Below are 13415 nucleotides of genomic sequence, written 5' to 3'. Positions count from 1 at the left end.
GGAGAGGGGAGCCCACAAAAGGAAACTGAGAGTGTACGGCCAGAGAAGTAAGAGGAAAATCAGGAGAGGACAGAGTCAGTGAAGCCAAGGTTGGATAACCTCTCTAGGAGAAGGGGGCTCCACAGTGTCAAAGGCAGCTGAGAGGCCAAGGAGGATTAGGGTGGAACTCCCTCCCTCCTCAAATCCAACAGATAATTCCTTTCCCCCACTTCAAAGCCTAACTGTCAGCATATCTCCTCTAAGAAGCCTTCTCTGTCTAAGCCTTCCTTTCCTCTTCTTCCACTCCCTTCTGTGCCACCCAGACATACTCCCTTTATTCATCCCCCCTCCCAGCCCCACAACTATTATGTACATAGAACAATGCTTGGCACATGGCAAGGGCTTAACAATACCATCATCATTATTATTTCATCTCTAATTTATTTATTTATATTAAAGTTTGTCTCCCCCTCCAGACTGTAAGCTCACTGTGGGCAGGAAATATGTTGGTTTATTGTTATACTATACTCTATCAAGCACTTAGTACAGTGCTCTGCACACAGTAAGCACTCAATAAATGATCGAATGAATGAATGAAAAATGCTCCAAAAAGTTCTTCATGCAACAGCAGATTAGAGTGGGAAAAAGATGAAAGGAGGAAACCAGAGACCAGTGAGGCTTTTTAAAAAAATTAATGGTATTTGTTGTAAGTGGTCATTTTTTTCCAGGTACTATAAATGGGTAGATGCATGGTAATGTGGTTTTTACATAGCTTGTATCCCATATGGACTCCCAACTTGAATCCCCGTTTTACAATAAGGTAACTGAGGCATAGAAAAATTAAGTGACTTGCCCGAGGTCATACAGCAGATATTGACTCTGACTCCTAGGCCCATCCTCTATCCACTAGGCCTCACTGCTTCTCAACTACACTATGACTAGAGCTTGGATCAAGGTGATAGGAATTATGTGGGGAGCAGCTAGGGCAAACCCAAGAAATTTATGCAGAAATAATAATAAGGAATTGAACAATAGTTTAAATGTGATTGTGAGTTGAAGCTGGCTCCAGGGTTTTGGATTTCTGGAAAAGAACAGAACACAGATGGGCAAATCAGGGGTTGTGATTGAGAAGGATGATAAGAAGTCTGGTTTTAGACATGTGCAGTTTGAGATGCAAGAAGTCCTGGAGAGAACAGAGATATGGAATTGATGAGAAGTGGAGCTGGAGTGTAAGATTTGGGAGTCATCTGCATAGATGTAGTGACTGAGGCCAAATGAGCAAATAAACTCTCCAAGAGAATTACCACAGCATAAGAGAATCCCACAGTCAGCCAAATAAATGAAAATGAAATGTGGTGGCTCATGGATTAATTGATTAATTCATTCAATCAATCCTATTTATTGAGCACTTACTGTGTGCAGAGCACTGTACTAAGCACTTGGGAGAGTACAATATAACAATAAACAGATACATTTTCTTCCCTCAATGAGCTTACCATCTAGAGTCGAGGAGACAGACATAATATAAATAAGGAAATTACAGATTTGTACATAAGTGCTGTGGGGAGTCATTTTTTCTTTCAGTTATATTTATTGAGCACTTACTGTTTGCAAAGCACTGTACTAAGTGCTTGGGAGAACACAATATAACAATAAACAGACACAGTCCCTTCCCATAATGAGCTCACATTCTAGAGGGGGAGACACACAGTAGTATATATATTTAATTTATTGATACAGACAGACAGACAGACATGATGATGATGGTATTTAGATAGACGTGCATATGGATATATGGATATGCACGTCTATCTAAATACCATCATCATCATGTCTGTCTGTCTGTATGTATCAATGAATAACAGATTTAATACCATATTTGCTGTGGGGATGGGAGGAGGATGAATGAGGGGAGCAAGTCAGTGCAACACAGAAGGGAATGAGAAAAGAGGAGAGGAGGTCTTAGGGAAGGCTTCTTGGGTGGGCTGTGCCTTCAATAAGGCTTTAAAGTTGGGAAGACCAATTATCTGTCTGCTATGAGGAAGGAGGACATTCCAGGCCAGTGGTAGGATGTAGGCAAGAGGTTGGCAGCAAGATAGACGAAATCGAGGTACAGTGAGAAGGTTAGCGTTAGAGGAACGAAGTGTGTGGTTTGGGTTGCAGTAGAAGAGTGGCAAGGTGATGTGAGGGGGGCAAGGAGTTAGGATGCTTTAAAGCCAATGGTAAGGAGTTTTTGTTTGATGTGGAGTTGGATGGGCCAACTCTGGAGTTTCTTGGTCTGAATGTTTTGTAGAAAAATGATCCAGGCAGCAGAGTGAATCAGAGGATCAGGGTCAGAGGGGAAGGAGGAGATTTGGGTAAATAATGCATAAATAAAAGTCTTAATAGTGTTTCAATGTCAAAGGAAGCTTAGGATTCCAGGAAGATTAAGACCAAGTACAACTTGGAAAAGAAGAAAGTTGATGGAGAGGACATGAAGGCAGTTGTTTTATAAGACCCATTCCAGAATTTTAAACAAGAATGGGAGCAGGGAGTTGGAGACTTTTTTAGAATGTTGAGATGTGGACATATTTGAAAGCATAGGGGAGGGAGCCAGCAGATACAGAAAGGTTGAAAAGGGGGGAAGGAAGGAATATTTTTAGAAGATGAATGGAAAGGGTCAGAAGTGCAAGTACAGAAGATAATTTTAGAGACCTAGTGGGCGTCTTCCCTTTGCTAAACAACTGGGAAACAGGGGAGAGAAGAAGAGGTAGTTAAAATGTAATGTTTTATAGAGGAATGTGAGCAATTGAAGAACCTTAGTCTTGCTGCTTCAAGATTGAAAACGTGCATAAAGGAATGATTATAGTTCTGCATTTTTTCTCCTCTTCTTGTCTTCTAGTCATGTTCCTTACTGGGGCAGTGGAAAGGAAATGAGTCTGTTACATTGTTATATTGTAATCGCTTAGTATAGTGCTCTGCACACAGTAACTGCCCAATAAATACAATTGAATGAATACACTCCCAAGTGATTAGCACAGTGCTCTGCATATAGTAAGCACTCAGTAAATATGACTGGCTGGCTGGCTGCCTGCCTGACTGACTGACTGCAGTAGTGGGAAGCACTGTGGCCTAGTGGATAAAACATAAACCTGGGAGCCAGAGGGCCTGGGTTCTAATGCCTGCTGTACTACTTGGTACTCTTAGTACAGTATTCTGCTGTGTAATTTTGGGCAAGTCACATAATTTCTCTGTGCCTCATTTTCCTCAACTGCAAACTGCAACATAGGAACTCAGTACCTGTTCTCTTTCCGCCTTAGACTATGCGCCCCATGAGAGGCAGGGACTCTAACCAGTCTGATTACCTTGTATCTACCCCAGTGCTTAGAACAGTATTTGCCACATAGACAGTGCTAGAACAAATACCATAAAAAAAGAGTGAATAGGTGAGAGGGTTGCATTTCATTGCAACAGAGTAAAGTATGGATTGGAGTGGGGACAAACAGGAAGTGAGAAGGCCAGCAAGGAGGCTAATAATAGTAATAAAGGGGGGGCTAGGACAAGTGGTTTCCCAAAGATCAGGGCAACCTGTCTGTGTATTGTTTAAGGCTGTTTATTGTTGTATTGTGCTCTCCCAAGTGCTTTGTACAGTGCTGGGCACAGTAAGTGCTCAATAAATACGACTGAATGAATGAATGAATGATCACAGTAAGCCCACAAAAAACCACTATTAATTGATTGATTAGGCTAATGATCAATTCTGTTAGGAATTCTGACAAATAGTGGCAACAAAAAACTTGCAAAAATATGAGGACTAACATTTAGGAATATACCATCGGGTTTCCTTTACTTTTCTGTCTACTTTTCTAACTTTCTTTATAGAAATTTGGTCATTGATTGTCTAAATCTGTATTTGTCTGCTGGTAGTCTATTGTGTAATTTTCACTGTTAATGAATACCACTTTCTAACTGGTTGTTGTATGAAGTTGGTTTAGAAACAGAGCCCTTTAAAATTCAGTAAATCCCCCTACATATTCATTTATGAGATTTTGTAAAAAACAATTTTGTGTTCACTAGATTGGTCAGTAAAAACGATTTAAAAATCCAGACCCTAAAATACGTGTGACATCATGCTTGCGAAAGTGATCTGCAATCTGACAATTGCATTTTTCAGTTCCCTTTTTGTTGAAGTCAGATAAATAAGTGTTTCTGCATGGGATCCTGACCTTCTCATCTCAACTGATGTAGAATAAAGTTGGTGTGGGAGGACTTTAATGTTACAAGAAGTCATTAGACTAGGTAGCTGAAAGTAATTATAAAGGTTAGAAAAACGTGTAGTACCATGTTACTAGATGGGACTGAACAGTTTAAAACTACACAGTCCAGAATAAAACAGATTAATGGACATTCTTTCACCCTTCCATCTTTCCCAGCAGAATCCCAACTTAAAATGGGTTATGATTCCCAAACCTACATCTCCAGCCCTGAAATCTCTCCTTCCCTGCAATCTCACAGTTCCTACTGCCTTCAGGAGATATCTACTTGGATATCCTGCTAACACCTCAAATTAGACATGTTCAAACCTGAACTCCTTATCTTTCCACTCAAACACTGTCCCCCACCTGTCTTTGCCATCACTGTTAACAACACCTCTATCTTCACTACCTCAAAAACCCATGAACTTGATGTTGTCCTTGACTCATCTTTCATGTCATCCACATATTGGGTCACCGAATGCCGTCAATTGTATTGCCACAACATTGCTAAAATAAGCCCTTTCCTCTCCAGCCAAATTGTTACTATGGTGATTCAGGCACATAATCTATCCCACCTTGACTAAGCATTTATTCATTCATTCATTCATCCATCCATCCATCCATCCATCCATCCATCCATCCATCCATCCATCCATCCATCCATCCATCCATCCGTCCATCCGTTCATTCGTTCATTCGTTCATTCGTTCATTCATTCATTCATTCATTCATTCATTCATTCATTCATTCATTCATTCATTTCCAAGTGGGAAGGCCTCTTGGAGGAGATCCATTCATTCAATCATATTTATTGAGTGCTTACTGTGTGCAGAGCACTGTACTAAGTGCTTGGGAAGTACAAGTTGGCAACCTATAAAGATGGTCCCTACCCAAAAACGGGCTCACAGTCTAGAAGGGGAAGACAGATGACAGCGGAGGAGAGTAATTGTCTGTTGGATAAGAAGAGGGAAGTATTCCTACCTCACCTCTCTTCTCACCTTCTACAGCCCAGCCAGCACACTCCACTCATCTGCTGCTAACCTCCTCACTGTGCCTTGTTCTCGCCTGTCCTGCCGTCGACCCCTGGCCCACATCCTACATCTGGCCTGGAATGCCCTCCCTCCTCACATCCGCCAAACTAGCTCTCTTCCCCTTTTCAAAGCCTTACTGAGAGGTCACCTTCTGCAGGAGGCCTTCCCAGACTAAGCCCCCCATTTCCTCTGATCCTCCTCCCCTCCCCATCACCCCTCCTCCCTCCCTCTACACTACCCCCTTTCCCTCCCCAAAGCACTTGTGTATATTTGTACATATTTATTACTCTATTTATTTCACTAATGATGTGTATATATCCCTTAGTGCACTCATTCACTCCCTTGGCTTGAGCTATCATCTCTAGGCTGATGACACCCAAATCCACATCTCCACCCCTGTCCTCTCTTCCTCCTTCCACACTCCTTTCTCCTCCTGCCTTCAGAACATCTCCATCTGGATGTCTGCCTGCCATCTAAAACTCAACCTGTAGAAGACTGAGCTCCTTACCTTCCCTCCCAAACCTTGTCCTCTTCCTGACTTCCCCATCACTGTGGATACCACTACCATCCTTCCCTTCCCACAAGCCTGCAACCTTGTTGTCATCCTTAACTCTACTCTCTCATTCACCCAACACATCCAATATGTCACCAGAACCTTCTGGTCTCACCTCCACAATATCGCCAAGATCTGCCCTTTCCTCTCCATCCCAACCACTACTTGCTGGTTTATCCTATCCCAAATGCATTACTGCATCAGAACTCCTTTCTCATCTCCAATCCTCCTGTCTCTCCCCGCTTCAGTCTGTACTTCACTCTGCTGCCCATATTGTCTTTCTGCAGAAGAGCTCTGGGCATGTCTCTCCCCTCCTCAAAAATCTCCAGTGGTTGCCTTATCAACCTTCATATCAAGCAAAAATTCCTCTCTCTCAGCTTCAAAGCTCTCCATTACCTCACCCCCTCCTACCTCACCTCCCTTCTCTCCTTCTACAGCCCAGCCCGCAGCCTCTGCTCTTCTGCCACTAACCTCCTCACAGTACCTCATTCTCGCCTGGCCGGCCATCGGCCCCTGGCCCACATCCTACCTCTGGCCTGGAATGGCCTCCCTCTTCATATCTGCCAAACTAGCTCTCTTCCTCTCTTCAAAGCACTACTGAGAGCTCGCCTCCTCCAGGAGTCCTTCCCAGACTGAACTCCTCCTTTTCCTCTACTTCTCCCCTTCCCATCACCCCCCTCACTCACTCTGCCCTACCCTCTTTCTCTCCCCAAGGCACTTGTGCATATTTGTACCTATTTATCACTCTATTTATTTTATTAGTGATGTGTGTGTACCTATAATTCTACTTATTCTGGTGGTATTGACACCTGCCTACTTGTTTTGTTTTGTTGTCTGTCTTCCCCCTTCTAGTCTGTGAGCCCTTTGTTGAGTAGGGGCTGTCTCAAATGTTGCTGATTTGAACTTCCCAAGCGCTTAGTACAGTGCTCTGCACACAGTAAGTGCTCAATAAATACAATTGAAGGAATATATATCTATAATTTTTTCCATCCATTTTGATGGTATTGATCCCTGCCTACTTGTTTGGTTTTGTTGGCTGTCTCCCCCTTCTAGACTATGAGCCTGTGTTGGGTAGGGATTTTCTCTGTCTGTTGCTGAACTGTACTTTCCATCATCATCATCAATCGTATTTATTGAGCGCTTACTGTGTGCAGAGCACTGTACTAAGCGCTTGGGAAGTACAATCATCATCATCATCATCAATCGTATTTATTGAGCGCTTACTGTGTGCAGAGCACTGTACTAAGCACTTGGGAAGTACAAGTTGGCAACATATAGAGACAGTCCCTACCCAACAGTGGGCTCACAGTTTAAAAGGGGGAGACAGAGAACAAAAGCAAACAAACTAACAAAATAAAATAAATAGAACAGATATGTACAAGTAAAATAAATAAATAAATAGAGTAACAAATATGTACAAACATATATACGTATATACAGGTGCTGTGGGGAAGGGAAGGAGGTAAGATGGGGGGGTGAAGGGGAATGAGGGGGAGAGAAAGGAAGGTGCTCAGTCTGGGAAGGCCTCCTGGAGGAGGTGAGCTCTCAGTAGGGCCTTGAAGGGAGGAAGAGAGCTAGCTTGGCGGATGGGCAGAGGGAGAGCATTCCAGGCCCGGGGCATGTCGTGGGCCGGGGGTCGATGGCGGGACAGGCGAGAATGAGGTACGGTGAGGAGATTAGTGGCAGAGGAGCGGAGGGTGTGGGGTGGGCTGTAGAAGGAGAGGAGGGAGGTGAGGTAGGAGGGAGTTAGGTGATGGAGAGCCTTGAAGCCCTGGGTGAGGAGTTTCTGCCTGATGCACAGATTGATTGGTAGCCACTGGAGATTTTTGAGGAGGGGAGTAACATGCCCAGAGCATTTCTGCACAAAGACGATCCGCGTAGCAGTGTGAAGTACAGATTGAAGTGGGGAGAGACAGGAGGATGGGAAATCACGAGCATGGTAGCTGTTTGGATGGAGAGGAAAGGGCGGATCTTGGTGATGTTGCAGAGGTGAGACTGGCAGGTTTTGGTGATGGATTGGATGTGAGGGGTGAATGAGAGAGCGGAGTCGAGGATGACACCAAGGTTGCGGGCTTGTGAGACGGGAAGGATGGTAGTGCTGTCAACAGAGATGGGAAAGTCAGGCAGAGGGCAGGGTTTGGGAGGGAAGACAAGGAGTTCAGTCTTGGACATGTAGTGCAAGTTGGCAACATATAGAGACTGTCCCTACCCAATAGTGGGCTCAGGGTTTGAGTGGGAAAATAGGAGTTCAGTTCTGGACATGTTTAATTTGAGGTGTTGGCAGGACATCCATATCTTGATGGCAGGAGGAAATGTGAGATTGCAGGGAAGGAGAGAGGGTCAGGGCTGAAGATGATTTGGAAATCATCTACATGGAGATGGTGTCATTTGCATTGGAAAGCTCAAGAAGAAAGTGAGAAAATTGAGATTTTTTTTTTCAAATTTGATACCAAAGGATAAAATCACTAATTAATTTTAATGGATGCCAATTCTTTCCAATCCACTCATAATACTTAAGTAATGATAACTCAGTGTTGAGGAAAAACTGGTCTGAAGTCAACAATGGTTCAATTGGCTAGTTTCATTAAAACCTTTCATTCTTTGCTTTCATTTCATGTTTTAAGAGAAGTTGATTTACTGAATTTTAATTTATAAGTATTACTTATTAATTGAGGAAGGATCATGCTATAATTGGATTTTGCTTTCCTCTTCCTAATTTTAGGATGCAAAAAAAGAAAGCAAGTAAAGCCCCAAACCCACTGAAAATAACAAAAGAGCATCAGGCAAGGTCTAAGAAGCACTCTGAAAGTAAAGCTTCTCCAGAGACCTTGAACAGCAACAAAAGCCTTCAAAGGACTTGTCCAGCAAACACATTGAGAGGAATCTGCTCAAGGAGGAGAAGGTGCCTCCTAAACTGGCTTTTAGGGAGTCAAAACTGACTGTCAAGGAGATCCTATTTGAGAACCGGTATCCAAAAAGTGGACTACCATCAGACCCCAAGTATTTCAATAAAAGACCTTTCCAGATGGAATCATCAGAGCCTACTTCCAGAAAGCAAAATAGTCGTTCCAAAGAGAAAAAGAATGACCAAGGGATCTCTCTCCGTATTACTTCTAGTTTATGTCCAGAGAATAAGTTAGATAACAAAAAGTTGAATACAAAAGTGGAGAAAGGAAAATATAAAAATGAAGCTAAAGAGAGTAAAAAAACCAATGGAACGAGAAGAATTCAATTCTGAAGATGAGTTACCTTTCAAGTTAGAGGTAAGGTTTTTTTTCTCTCCATGTACATATGACTATTAAATTCTAGCCACTCGCAAAGAATTTGAGTGACTAGATATGTCAGTTCTTCCTGAAATTTTGGGGAAGGATAGAAAAGGATACAATCAAATGGGAAGAGGAGAGGAGCCAGCCGGAAAAAAATTCTTGTTAAAACTCAAAATACCAAGTTCCTTTTCCATTTCTGCAGGTAAGATTGCCATCCTTAATTTGCTATCTTAATACAGTAGTACTATCTTAAATGTAGCATAATTTTTCATATGGAAAACATTAGGCAGAGGCAGTTATTTTAATGGAAGTTAATAAAATGTTTCTTCTACTGCAGTAGCATGTAGTATCGTAGTTCTGTACGGTATTTGATAAGTGCTTACAGTGTGTCAGGCACTGTACTAAGTGTTGGGGTAGAAACAAGCTAATTAGGTTGGATAGAGTCCCTGTCCCATATAGGCCTCACAATTTTAATCCCCACAATCTTAATCTTAATCAACGTGGAGGAGCAGGAAATAGAACCCAAGTCCTTCTAACTCCAAGGCCTGAGATCTTTCCACTGTGCACAGTGCTTCTTGCTGCTGTTTAACATTCTCAATCAATTAGTTAATTAGTTGAATGCTTCCCATTTGCCAAGTGTTCTACTAAGCCCTTGGGAGGATATAATAGAACAAAATTGGTAGACACATTCCTTGCCTGCAAGTGGACTTTAGACCCAGGAGAGCAAGACAGATATTCATTCATTCAGTCCTATTTATTGAGCACTTACTGTATGCGGAGCACTGTACTAAGCGCTTGGGTAGTACAAGTCGGCAACATATAGAGACGATCCCTACCCAACAACGAGCATAAATTACAGATATGTCATAAGTGCTGTGGAGCTGATGGTAGGGTAACTAAAGAGTGCAGATCCAAGTCCAAGAGGGACTTGGGAGACCTTCTTGGAGGAAATATGATTTTAATAAGACTTTGAAAGTGGGAGAGTTAAAACTCAAAATACCACGTTCCTTTTCCATTTCTGCGGGTAAGATGGCCATCCTTAATTTGCTATCTTAATACAGTAGTACTATCTTAAACGCAGTATAATTTCAGATATATTCTCATTAAATACTGTTACTTCAGCCCATCAAGTGTAATTTTTTATAAAAGTTTCCCCACAGATCCTAGCGTGGCTATTTCAATATAAGGGAACAGTCTTATTCCAACTTTCCTATCTTTTCCTGCAGTATCTGAAGAGGAAATATATTGTCTCCTCTCAAAATCCACCCCCACCTTCTGTACGTCAACCCCATCCTTTGCACCTTGTCAAAGTGCTTGCCCTCTCTCTTCTTCTCTCCCTGATCATGATCTTCAATTGTTCACTCTCCAGTGGCTTTTTCCCCACTGTTGTTAAACAATGCTAATGTCTCTCCTGTCCTTAAAAACCCCTCCCTTGACCCCATGGATCTTCCATTTACCCCCTTCTTTCTCCAACTTCTACAACCACTTCCTCCATAAATCATTCCGTTGTATTTATGGAGCACTGTACAAAACACTTGAGAAGTACAAGTTGGCAACATATAGAGAAGGTCCCCAACCCAACAGTGGGCTCACAGTCTAGAAGAGGGAGACGGAGAACAAAACAAAACATATTAAAATAAAATAAATAGAATACATATGAACAAGTAAAATAAATAAATAAATAGAGTAATAAATACGTACAAACATATATACATATATGCAGGTGCTATGGGGAAGGGAAAGAGGTAAGGTGAGGGGGATGGAGAGGGGGGAGAGGGGGAGAGGAAGGAGGGGGCTCAGTCTGGGAAGGTCTCCTGGAGGAGGTGAGCTTTCAGTAGGGTCTTGAAGGGAGGAAGAGAGCTAGCTTGGCAGATGTGGAGAGGGAGGGCATTCCAGGCCAGGGGGATAATGTGGGCTGGGGGTTGATGGCGGGACAGGCAAGAATGAGGCACGTTGAGGAGATTAGCGGCAGAGGAGCGGAGGGTGCTGGCTGGGCTGTAGAAGGAGATAAGGGAGGTGAGGTAGGAGGGGGCGTGGTGATGGAGAGCCTTGAAGCCGAGGGTGAGGAGTTTCTGCGTGATGCGTAGGTTGATTGGTAGCCACTGGAGATTTTTGAGGAGGGGAGTAACATGCCCAGGGCATTTCTGGACAAAGACAATCCGGGCAGCAGCGTGAAGTATGGATTGAAGTGGGGAGAGACAGGAGGATGGGAGATTGGAGAGGAGGCTGATACAGTAGTCCAGACGGGATAGGATGAGAGCTTGATCGACCAGGGTAGCGGTTTGGATGGAGAGGAAAGGGCGGATCTTGGCAATGTTGCGGAGTTGAGACCGGCAGCTTTTGGTGACGGATTGGATGTGCGGGGTGCACGAGAGAGCACAGTCGAGGATGACACCAAGGTTGCGCGCTTGTGAGATGGGAAGGATGGTAGTGCCGTCATCCCAGTCCACTTTCTCCTCTCCAATTCTCTCCTTAACCCCCTTCAATCTAGCTTCTTCCCCTTCACTTCATAGAAACTATCCTCTCAAACAACGTCAGTGATCTCCTTCTTGTCAGATGCAATGGACTCTACTCCATCTTGATCCTCCTCAACCTTTCAGCTGCCTTCAACACTCTCGACCTCCCCCCTCTCCTGAGAATGTTATCCAACCTTGCCTTCACTACATCTCTTTCTTCTCCTATCTCTCTGGTTTCTCCTTCTCTGTATCATTTCCGAGCTTCTCCTTTGCCTCCCATCCCCTAGTGTTGGGAGTCCCTTCAGGCTCAGGACTGGGTCCCCTTCAATATCCATCTACTCCCAGTCACTTATAGAACTCATTCATTCCCATGACTTCAGCTATTATCACTATGCACATGTTCCCAGATCTACGTCTCCTGCCCTGACTTCTCTCCTCTGCAGTCTCTCATTTCCTTCTGCCTTCAGGGCATCTTTACTTGAATGTCTTACTGACAGCTCACATGTAGCATGTTCAAAACCGAACTCCTATCTTCCCTCCAAAACCGTGTCCTCCTGCTGCCTTTCCCATCTGTCTCATTCAGCCCACATATTTAGTCTGAGACTAAATATTCATTCATTAATTCATTCAATCATATTTATTGAGCACTTACTGTGTGCAGAGCACAGTCCTAAGTGCTTGGGAAGTACATCAGCAGCACATAGGTACGGTCCCTATGCAACAACGGGCTCACAGTCTAGAAGGGGGAGACAGACAACAAAACAAAACATGTAAGCAGGTGTCAAAATCGTCAGAACAAATAGAATTATAGCTACATGCACATCATTAACAAAATAAATAGAATAGTAAATATGTACGAGTTAAATAAGTAGAGTAATAAATCTGTACAAATACATACAAGTGCTGTGGGGAGGGGAAGGAGGTAGGGCGGGCGGGGGTGGGGAGGAGGAGAGGAAAAAAGGGGCTCCGTCTGGGAAGGCCTCGTGGAGGAGGTGAGCTCTCAGTAGGGCTTTGAAGGGAGGAAGAGAGCTAGCTTGGAGGTTGTGTGGAGAGAAGGCATTCCAGGCCAGGGGAAGGACGTGGGCCGGGGATCGATGACAGAATGGCTGAGAGCAAGGCCCAGTGAGGAGGTTAGCAGCAGAGGAGTGGAGGGTGCAGGCTGGGCTGTAGAAGGAGAGAAGGGAGGTGAGGTAGGAGGGGGCAAGGTGATGGAGAACCTTGAAGCCAAGAGTGAGGAGTTTTTGCTTGATTTGTAGGTTGACAGGCAGCCACTGGAGATTTTTGAGGAGGGAATTAACATGCCCAGAGCATTTCTACACAGAGATGATCTCGGCAGCAGAGTGAAGTATAGACTGAAGTGGGGAGAAACAGGAGGATGGGAGATCAGAGAGGAGGCTGATGCAGTAATCCAGGAGGGATAGGATGAGAGATTGAACCAGCAAGGTAGCGGTTTGGATGGAGAGGAAAAGGGTGGATCTTGGTGATGTTGTGGAGGTGGGACCAGCAGGTTTTGGTGACGGATTGGATGTGTGGGGTGAATGAGAGACCAAATCCTCATGGTCGGGAGCAAGCTGATTGAATGCTTTAAAGCCAGTTGTAAGGCTTTAGTGACACTGGTCCTGTCCTAGTTTTCCTTCTGCCTCTCTGACTGCACCTTCTCAATCTGTTTAGCCCTCAGTGGAAACCCTCAGTCAGTGGGGACCCTCAAAATTCAGTTTTGTGTTCCTTCTATTCTCCATTCATACCCTTCTCCTCGGAGAACTCATTCACTCCCATATAGCTTCTATTATCATCTCTTTGCAGAAGATACCCAATTTTCATTGCCGGCCCTGATCTTTCACCTCTCCAGCCTAGGATTTCTTCCTGCCTTCAGGACATCTCTGCTGCCTCTGCTG

At 43.9% G+C, this 13415-nt stretch overlaps 1 pseudogene; it reads left to right on the top strand.

Moving 5' to 3' along the window:
* Nucleotides 1–13415, top strand: part of LOC119946746 — a 93145-nt pseudogene that overhangs the window by 23038 nt on the left and 56692 nt on the right.

The sequence above is a fragment of the Tachyglossus aculeatus genome, chromosome Y3 (assembly GCF_015852505.1).
Source record: "Tachyglossus aculeatus isolate mTacAcu1 chromosome Y3, mTacAcu1.pri, whole genome shotgun sequence".
Lineage (NCBI taxonomy): Eukaryota > Metazoa > Chordata > Mammalia > Monotremata > Tachyglossidae > Tachyglossus > Tachyglossus aculeatus.
This window is presented reverse-complemented; position numbering and strand designations above follow the sequence as displayed.